The sequence below is a fragment of the Salvia hispanica genome, chromosome 4 (genome assembly GCF_029641045.1).
Source record: "Salvia hispanica isolate PSC_SH4W2 chromosome 4, Shi_PSC_v1, whole genome shotgun sequence".
Classification (NCBI taxonomy): Eukaryota; Viridiplantae; Streptophyta; class Magnoliopsida; order Lamiales; family Lamiaceae; genus Salvia; species Salvia hispanica.
In genome coordinates, this window is record NC_142695.1 from 61099456 (window position 1) to 61108955 (window position 9500).

Sequence of the window (9500 nt, forward strand, 5' to 3'; positions counted from 1 at the left end):
CAGCTGTTCGGCGGTCACCGTACGTCAAAGATGCTTTCCAGCGTTCAGGTGGCGGACTGCCGCAGCGCTTGCGGCGGTCGCCACGGAGAGGTCAGAACCTGCGAAAATTTTTGCAAAGCACAAAATTAAACCAAAACCAAAAATACTTAAAATTAAAGCAAAAATTGTTAAAACAAGGAAATAAATTGTCTCAAAAATATCCAAAAACATGGTACAAATGCTCATTTAAAGTCATCGAGCTTGACTTCTTCAATCTTGAGGAGGTGGAGGGAAACGGGCGCTAAGATCCTCGAAAGCTCCAACGAGGTACGTGATATCACTCCTCATTGTCTCTCGTTCCTCTCTAGCTTCGGCGGCCATCCTTCGGAGCTCTTCATATTGTTGACGCCGATGAACGTCTTCCAAACGTTGTTGCTCCCAAAATTCTTGCTCCGCCGTGCGCCAATCGCCTTGAGCCGTCCACCCTTGGCGGTTGTAGGCATTCTCCGCTTGTTGCTCCGCCCATCGATTGTCCCAAGTGTTGGACATGTTTTGCATATAGGAGAAAATTTCTCCTAATTGGGCGGAGGTGTTGGATTGAAACTCCTCTCCCGGATTTGGCATAGCCCGCTGCATGCTCTTGCTCATTCGTCATCGCCCCCCAAACCTCGGAAAATTCATATTCATTGTCCTCTTCGGGGTTGGGGTCGAAGCAATGGAAGATCCCACTAAGCTTTTCCATGGTGAGCGAGTGCCAACGGTTCCCAAGGCGGAAATCGATGCTAAGTGGAATATTTTGGCGGCGATCCTTAGTGACCTTTAGCGAGCTGAGGAACTCGAGAGTATACTTTCGAAACGATGGCCACTTCCTTTGGAACATGTAGACGAGGCCATTCCCATCACCCACGTCGCACAACTTCCAAAAATCCTCCATGATCCCCAAAGTTTGGAGAGGGTAATCGTGGGGATATCTAGAAGGTGCCGTTTCTCGGGCCGACACTTTCTTCCACATAGCCTTTTGCTCTTCCGTGGCAAGGCTAATGCCATAGTTCTTCGCATTCTCCGGTTTCCCTTTTGATCCCATTATCCTACAAAAGAAATTACACTCTTAAAAGAGCACCAACAAGTAGGAGATCAAAAGTTCCCCCAAACTTGCATTCAACCAAGTAAAAATCAAGAGATAAGAACTTATATGCAAGCTTGGGTAAATAGCATCCTAATTTTTAGCATAAAAACATGTTAAGCAAAATCAACAAAATTAGGACACAACAATTCATCCCCCAACGTGAATTCATCCCCCATGCAGAGACGTATCAACCAAATATCCATAAAAACCAACAATCTCTACAAAATCACAAATATTGCAATTCATGGAAGTAATAATAGCCTCACAATGCTATGAACATGATTGCAACTTTTAAACTCTAAAAACCAAGAGAGAATCATCATTCACAACTCAATAATCACCAACCAAGCAAAATTTAAACCATAGAATTCAAAAATTCATACACATAATCATCCCCCATCATGAATTAAGAGATTCTACCGAACAATTCACCCAAAATAAAGCACAATCCATGGAAGAAGTAAAGTAAAACTCAGAAATTGAGTTAGGATTCATACCTTTTTGTGGAGAGAATTTGTAGAAGAAGAGCTCTAAACTTGGAGAGAATTGAGATAATGATAGTGCGGGTGTGTGAATTTGGTGATTTATATAGGTGGGGGTTGTGTGCAAGGAAAGAATTTGAGAAGGAATGGGAAAAGGAATGGAAAACATACCTTTTATGGAGCAATCCCGTCTCTGGACTGCGTGTGGCGACCGCCGTGTCTCTCGTGGCGGACCGCCACACGGGCCTTCGTAAACAGCAATCCTGGCGGGCCGCCGCGGCCCGTGCAGCGGTTACTCTGGCCCGCCCTAAGCCTGCCCTAGGCCCGATCCTTCCTGCACATGTTAACACACGTGTGGCGACCGCCGTGCTTTAAGTGCGGCGACCGCCACCCGTATAAATTTTTTTTTTTTTTTTTTAAACAGAACATAAATAAATAAAAAAAACGAGAGAAAAAAAAATAAGTCAAAGAAAATTGGGTTGCCTCCCAATAAGCGCTTTTGTTTAAAGTCGTTAGCTCGACTTGAAGTGGCCCACTAGTTGGGCGGATCAAAAACTCGAGTGTTGAAAATTGGCATAGGGAGCAACTTGGTCCCTAGCTTCTTCCACCACTTGTACTTCCCCTCTTTGGTTTTGATGACGTATATCTCGGGGTCCTCTTTGGGTGTTTTCTTTCCCTTCTGTTTCTTCTTCTGTGGAGCAGATGTAGAAAAATTAGCATCACTCTTTTTAGAAGAATGTCTTACCTCTTTGACAATGTAGATAGTGGAGGTAGAAGGATCCTCCGCTTCAAAGGGATCTTTGGACTTGGTCAAGTCGGTAGCCATGACTGCTCTGCACTGTTGTTCCATTTTTGCCCGCTTTGCCTCCTCAAATTTTAGCATCTCGCTCTCAATCTTATAGGTGGAGTGACTATGATTATCACTGATTGTGATCTCGCCACGGCCTACATCAATCAAAGCTTTGCAAGTGGCAAGAAAATCTCTCCCTAAGATTAGAGGGACGTTCTTGTCTACTTTCATGTCAAGCACAATAAAGTCGGCGGGAAAAATAAAATCATCAACTTTAACTAGGACATCCTCAATCATACCTACAGTCTTGATGGATGAGTTATCGGCCAACCTGAGTGTTATGTCTGAAGATTTGAGTGGCCCGATGTTGAGCTTTTCGTAGTACTTTAGTGGCATGAGATTGATGGACGATCCTAAGTCGCACAGTGCTTTGTCAACTTTCCCTTCTCCAATCCGGCATCTTATAATGAACTGGCCCGGATCCCTTTGCTTTACTGCCCTCTCTTTTTGGATGATTTCGCTACAATGATGCGGTAGCTTAAGGTCGGCTTTGGTCGGCTTCCTCTTTCTCATCACCGCTTCCCTCAAAAGTTTTGCATATTTTGGAATTTCCTGCAATGATTCGACCAAGGGAATATTAGTATGAACTTTGCAAAACATATTCAAAAAATGTTTGAATTGCTCCTCGAGTTTAAACTTCCTCCTTGGTTGGAAAGGGAGCACAATTCCATTGTTCCGAACAAGCCCCTTCTGTGTGGTTGACTCTGCCGTCTCAGTGGCGGGCCGCTGCGGGGTGTGCGGCGGTCCGCCGGCGACTGGGCAGTCCCCAGATTTCTGCTTCGCCACCCACTTCTTGTTAATATCATCCACTCTTGCTGCTGCCTTTGCTCTATCCTCATCTAACTTCTTCTGAATTTGCTCCATTTGAGTGGTAATGTTGGTTATAGCTGCCGAGATCGTGTTCATTCCTTGCTCGAGGTTGTTTATCCTTGCTTCGACCACTCCGATCTTGGTGTCATTAATCTTCCTATCTTGCGTAATTACTTCCAAAATCTTCGTGATTCCTTGATCATACTTGTCTTCCTTCTTCATCGGCTCAACCACTCCTCCTTTGCTAACATTAAATCCTGCAGGGGGTTGCAAGTAATTATTGTTAGAATAAGAAAGATTTGGGTGCGGACGGTTCCCATTATAATTATTGAAATTACCGCCCCCCTGATTAGGGCGATAATTGTTATTGTAATTTTTGGGACCGCCTCCTTGCACATAGTTGATTTCTTCCACAGTTGACACGGCAGTTTCGGGTGCCGTGACCGCCACTATGGAAGTTGACGGAATTGGATTTCCTTCCTCGAGACGTCCATTTGATCAATCCCGACTCTAAGTTCTGCTAGCTCCTTAGCAAAAGAACTTTCTTCGGCCTCTTCTATGGCTGCTACTCTTCTCGTGGCATGCCTTTCCTTCGACCACCCCAGACTGTTGGTGGCGAACTCCTCGATCACCGCCATGGCATCCTCTCCTGTCTTTCTTAGAAATCCTCCATTTGCCCCTGAATCAAGCATAGCACATATTTTTTCATTAAATCCATTGTAGAGGATTCCTACCTGATGGTCTATAGAAAAACCATGGTTTGGGCACTTTCGAAGAAGAGCTTTGAAACGAGCAAATGCCTCATAGAGGGGCTCGTCATGGCCTTGTATAAACTGAAGATCTCACTCTTGAGCTTCAAAATAGTGCCTGGCGGGTAGTATTTGTCGAGGAAGGTAGCTACGATGTCCTTCCATGTGGAGACCTTTTCTGGTGGCATACACTCAAACCACTCCTTAGCAGAATCAATCAATGAGAATGGAAAAAGTCTTACCCGTATGGCATCGTCGTCGACACCATTTAATTTCAAAGTGTTTACGATTTCCACGAATTTGGAGAGATGGCGGTTAGCATCTTCAGTCGCCCTACCTGCAAAAGGAGTTTGCTCGACCCTTTGGATAAGGGGCATGCGTAACTCAAAATTGTTAGCATCAATACGAGGACCATCAGGAAAAGTGATCATATTCCCATGCTTGAACATGTTCATCACAGGTAATGTTTCTCTGTTCTTCTTTTCCATGGCTTCTCGGGCTGCTCTTTCCGCATCTCTCTCATCCATCAGCAACTTCACCATCTCCTGCAGCTTCTCAATATCTGTTCGGTCACCCATTGTTCCTGATCCTTTTTCACTTCTTATTATTCTACGAGTTCTTTCAAGTTCTAAATCAAGCGGCTCTAAGATGTACTTCCTAGAACGCGTTCGCATACAAAACCTGCAAGACTCGAAAACAAAAACAAATTAAACTAAAAAAAAAAAAAATTTAAAACAGAAAGCAATAAAAATCCAAAGTAGTAAAATTATCCGTTTGAAGATATCACTCCAAAGTGAATTGTCTTCCCCGGCAACGGCGCCAAAAACTTGATGCACTTTTTATTTGCATTATAAATACCTGCAAGTATACAGAGTAGGTATAGTATAGCAAAAGGTTAGTACCGGATATCGAACACGGGGAAGACGTACACAAAGTGTCTATCTCCTACTAGAACTCAATTACTATCTGGAGAAACAAGAATTTTTTTTAACTTTTTGAAAACAGTAAATATTAAAAACAGTAAACAACTAAATGCAAGCAAATCACGGAGAGAAAAGTATAGAGATAAGGGAATTCCAGGGATGTGCTTTCACTTTTATGGTTATACAAATTCCAAACTACAATACCCTAGCACAGTTAATACTTTGAAAGGACGAGTCACCTAGCTTATGCTCATGCGATACAAACGTTGATTGCTAGCATTAGGGTTGTCAATCCTAATACGTAACTCCAAAAAGCTCCTAAGACCCTTGAAAAGTCCTCACTCTCAATTAACAGTGCCGTTTTAAAGGAAGCTAACTGTAGTGTCTACTAAGTGGATCTAACTCGCTAGAACTCTGTCACAGTTATGAAGCAAGTTATATTAGATCATACATAATTGTGTCACTCAATTACGAAGCATCATGATTAACTTAGGGAAGAAACAAAGTAAAAACAAAACGGATATTAAATAGAAAACGGAATTGTATAACCAAAGTTGCTACTAACACATCCCTGGAACCAATGTTTAGTTTAGTTATAATTGAATAAACTAAAAACATAGATTGAAGGGAAAACAATTTGAACATAAAACTAAAGCAAATAAAACCCGTAGGTTGAATCCTTGTCGTTCTTGATGTTCTTGAATCCTTCTCCAACTCCTTGCACAATTGAAGTACTCTAGCTTTTGATCTCTATGAATATTGCAAGTAATAACTCTCTTTCTCTATGAATGTGTTCTCCCCTTTTTGATGAAGCTTGAGGTCCTATTTATAGGGGAAAATTATTCCTCATCATAGAAGGAAAAGATCTTCAAAATTTGGTAAGTCTTGGAGCAAATCTAGGGCTGGTCGGATTCGCCGCCTTTCTCCGGCGGGCCGCCGCACCTTGGACGGCGGTCGCCGGGCTGGAGTCCAGAGACTCTGACCCTTCGGTGGCGGACCGCCACATGTCCTCCGGCGGTCGCCGGGCGAGACTCTTCTCCTAGCGTAAATTTCCGAGGCGGACCGCCACATGGCGGTCGCCGTACAACTTCGCGGCGGTCGCTGGTCGCCGTCTGACTCCAGATTTTCAGACTATGCGTTTTTACTCCCCTTTTCGGCTCAAATATGCACATTTCTCACAAAACACGTCAAAATACCAAAATGTATAAAATATGCAAATAATGGACATGTAGAGTGATTTTGATAGTAAAAACGGACCAAATAATGGCCTTAAAACAGTGCAAAATCCGAGTGTATCAACCACACAAAATTGATACACAGCCACTCCACATCGGAGGAAACAAGTTGAATGGGGAGAACTATGCCGTATGGGTTGTGTTGGTCCAAACAGCGATTAGTGGCCGGGGAATGGTTTCTCACTTAACCGGAGTGCCGCCTCCCCCGCCACGAACCGACCCAACCTTCCCGCAGTGGCAACAAGCCGATCATTGTGTAATCACTTGGCTTATACAAAACATTGAACCACGGTTGGTCAGCCGAGTTACAAAGCAGCCGACGGCGAAACACATTTGGGATGCGTTGGCAGACACATACGGGAGTGGAGGAGATAAACTCCAAATATACGACCTGGAAATAAGGGCCAGTATGGTGAAACAAGGGAATCAATCACTGGAAGAGACATGGAGCACTCTACAAGATCTATGGATGTCAATTGATGAAAAATGACCAAACCCAATGAAGTATCCGGAAGACATGGAAATTCATGATAACTTCATCCAAGAACAGAGACTTTTTCAGTTTCTAATTGCAATCGACAATAAGTATGAATCAACCAAAAGGGAAATCGTAAAGATGGAGCCACTTCCCTCGGTTGACCACGCTTACAACTTGGTAAAGCGAGAGGAGACGCGGAATCAGGTTATGCACCCAGAAACTGGAAACTCTGCAGGCGGCATCGGAGCTGGGCTCGCCGCCCGAGGAAGGCCGAACCAACCCAGCAGCAGCGGCGGCGGCTCTCGGGGCGGCGGCAATCGCGGTGGCGGAGGCTGGAACCGACGGAACGATGAAGAAGATAAGTCAAAATTGGTTTGTTCACATTGTAAGAGAAAGAGACACACCAAGGATTCTTGCTTCGAATTGGTTGGGTATCCAGATTGGTGGGAAGAGAAGCACGGCAAGCCGTCATCAGCACCACCGGCTGCCCACACACCCTGGAACCGCGGCGGACGCGCTGCCGCAGCCGTTGGAGGGCAACCAAGCGACGGAAATCATCTCACCACCACCGAGGACAACCGAGAGGTCACCCAAACTCGGGGCGGCGACAGGGGGATAGGACAAGGAGCGATTCCGCCGGCGAAACCAACCGGAACAGCTAATTTCGTCGGAGGCACCGTCATTCAGAATTGGGCGGAGGATCTGTGTGCGGAGGAGGAAACAGTGGACCAGACGGGAGGTAAATTAGGGATTGGGGGAGATTTTATTAGAAAACCCCAAAGTCTTGATCTATCACAAAATATACCCCATGTCCTCAATAAATCACATACTAGCCCGTATCTTCCTGCTCAATTAAAATTGACCCCTGTAATTTCTGAAAAATCCGTAAATACCCATATTTTATGCAAAAACAAATTTCAGCCACTAGAAAAACTTGGTACTGTATGTCATATTTATGGGGAATTAGGGAAAAGTGATAAATGGATATTTGACTGTGGGGCAACCGACACAATAACCTATGATGCTTCAGACCTTACAGAAATGCAACAACCTCAGAAATCCCACATTCAGACTGCTAATGGGGAATTTACTATTGTAGAGGGGGCAGGAACTGTGAAAATATCGCCTACTCTTTAATTATCAAACTGTCTCTATATCCCGTCCATGTCTCATAAACTGTTATCAATCAGCCATTGTCACAAAGGAATTGAACTGTACATTACTAATGCAACCACACTTTTGTTTGTTGCAGGATATCCGAACGGGGGAGATTATTGGGCGTGGCACTGAACGGGATGGACTGTACTACGTGGATGAGATAGCTCAAAAAGGGACTGCCATGCTAACTCACGGGTCTGCTGATCGGAAAGCTTGGCTTTGGCATCGACGTCTAGGGCATCCTTCCTCGGGTTATTTAAAAATGTTATTTCCTGATATTGTTCCTAAGCTTGACATGTATTGTGAAACCTGTTTTTTTAGCTAAAAGTCATCGAACCTCTTACCCTTTAAATAATACTCGTGTTGAGTCTTTATTTTCCTTAGTACACTTGATGTATGGGGGCCGCACCAATTACTGGGGGGCAAGGTTTTAGATACTACCTAGTATTTGTTGATGATTGTACACGTATGACTTGGGTATATTTCATGAAACAAAAATATGAAGTCTTTACACACTTCTCCTCCTTTTATAACCTTATACAAACCCAGTTCCAGAAAACCATAAAAATCCTTAGGTCAGATAATGGAGGGGAGTTCGTTAATTCTAGCATGAAAAAATTCTTTCAAGAAAAGGGTCTCATACACCAAACTACCTGTGCTTATACTCCCGAACAAAATGGCGTAGCCGAGAGGAAAAATCGAACTCTTCTAGAAATGACCCGATCACTGCTCATCGAATCAAAAGCCCCATAACATTTCTGGCCTGAAGCTATTGCCACATCAGCCTATCTCTTAAACCGTTTGCCTACCAGTATCCTCAAATACCAAACCCCGTTACAAGTTCTATCCACCCTGACAAAAATCCCTCCTTCCTTGACCCTAGAACCTCGTGTCTTCGGATGCTCTGTTTTTGTTCATATCCCAAAACACGAAAGAACCAAGTTATCTCCTTGTGCTATTAAATGTGTGTTTGTTGGTTACGGAGTTAATCAGAAGGGTTATAGATGCTTTAACCCTAAATCCAGTCGCATGTTCACCACAATGAACTACAACTTCCTTGAAACCGAGTATTTCTTTATCCACCTTAGTAGTCAAGGGGAGAGTAGTAACCAGGATAACAATGCTACAGACTCACTAAGCTGGATATCAATGCCAATGCCAATGCCAAGCTGTCCTGCGGCGGACCCAACAGAGAAGGCAGTACGCAGTACCGCTGAGCAGGTCCCTGATGTAGTGGAATCCATCGTGGAAAGTGGCAATGCTTCGACTATCTCTCCTATACGGATATCCGATGTAAGTACTCATATTCCTATGGATACGAATGTAATTTCTACTGATATTGTGGTTCCAGAAGATACTAATAGTAGGGATGGAGGAAGTGATGAAAATGATGCATCCGTGGAAGTGGAAGGAATAGATCCAGATACAGGTGGATACATACTTCCGCATAGATCAAACAGAGGAGTCCCACCAAAGAGATATACACCCGAGAGGATTAACAGGAAGGCACAATACTCAGTAGCGAATCTGGCAAAGGGGCATTTATCATAGATGGCTCAAGCATTTGAGGATGCTTTGTACGAGGAAGAGGAAATCCCACAATCATGGGAGGAAGCAATGAGACATAAGCACTGGAGGGAGGCTATGAAGAAGGAAATAGATGCATTAATTCGAAATGCAACATGGGATAAATGTGTCATACCAAGAGGA

General features: G+C 44.0%; 1 long non-coding RNA gene, 1 other non-coding gene and 1 pseudogene across 2 annotated transcripts; all 3 read left to right on the forward strand.

Moving 5' to 3' along the window:
* Window positions 1-3997: 3997 nt before the first annotated feature.
* LOC148929834 (small nucleolar RNA R71) lies at window positions 3998-4103 on the forward strand. Its single transcript, XR_016129735.1, has one exon. It is a non-coding gene; the product is annotated as a small nucleolar RNA R71 (small nucleolar RNA).
* A 2079-nt stretch (window positions 4104-6182) lies between these two features.
* Window positions 6183-7394, forward strand: LOC148929835 (uncharacterized; annotated as a pseudogene).
* Window positions 7395-7406: 12 nt separating this feature from the next.
* On the forward strand, window positions 7407-8305 carry LOC148929836 (uncharacterized). The gene is made up of 2 exons (XR_016137528.1): window positions 7407-7779; window positions 7885-8305. It is a non-coding gene; the product is annotated as an uncharacterized LOC148929836 (long non-coding RNA).
* Window positions 8306-9500: the final 1195 nt, after the last annotated feature.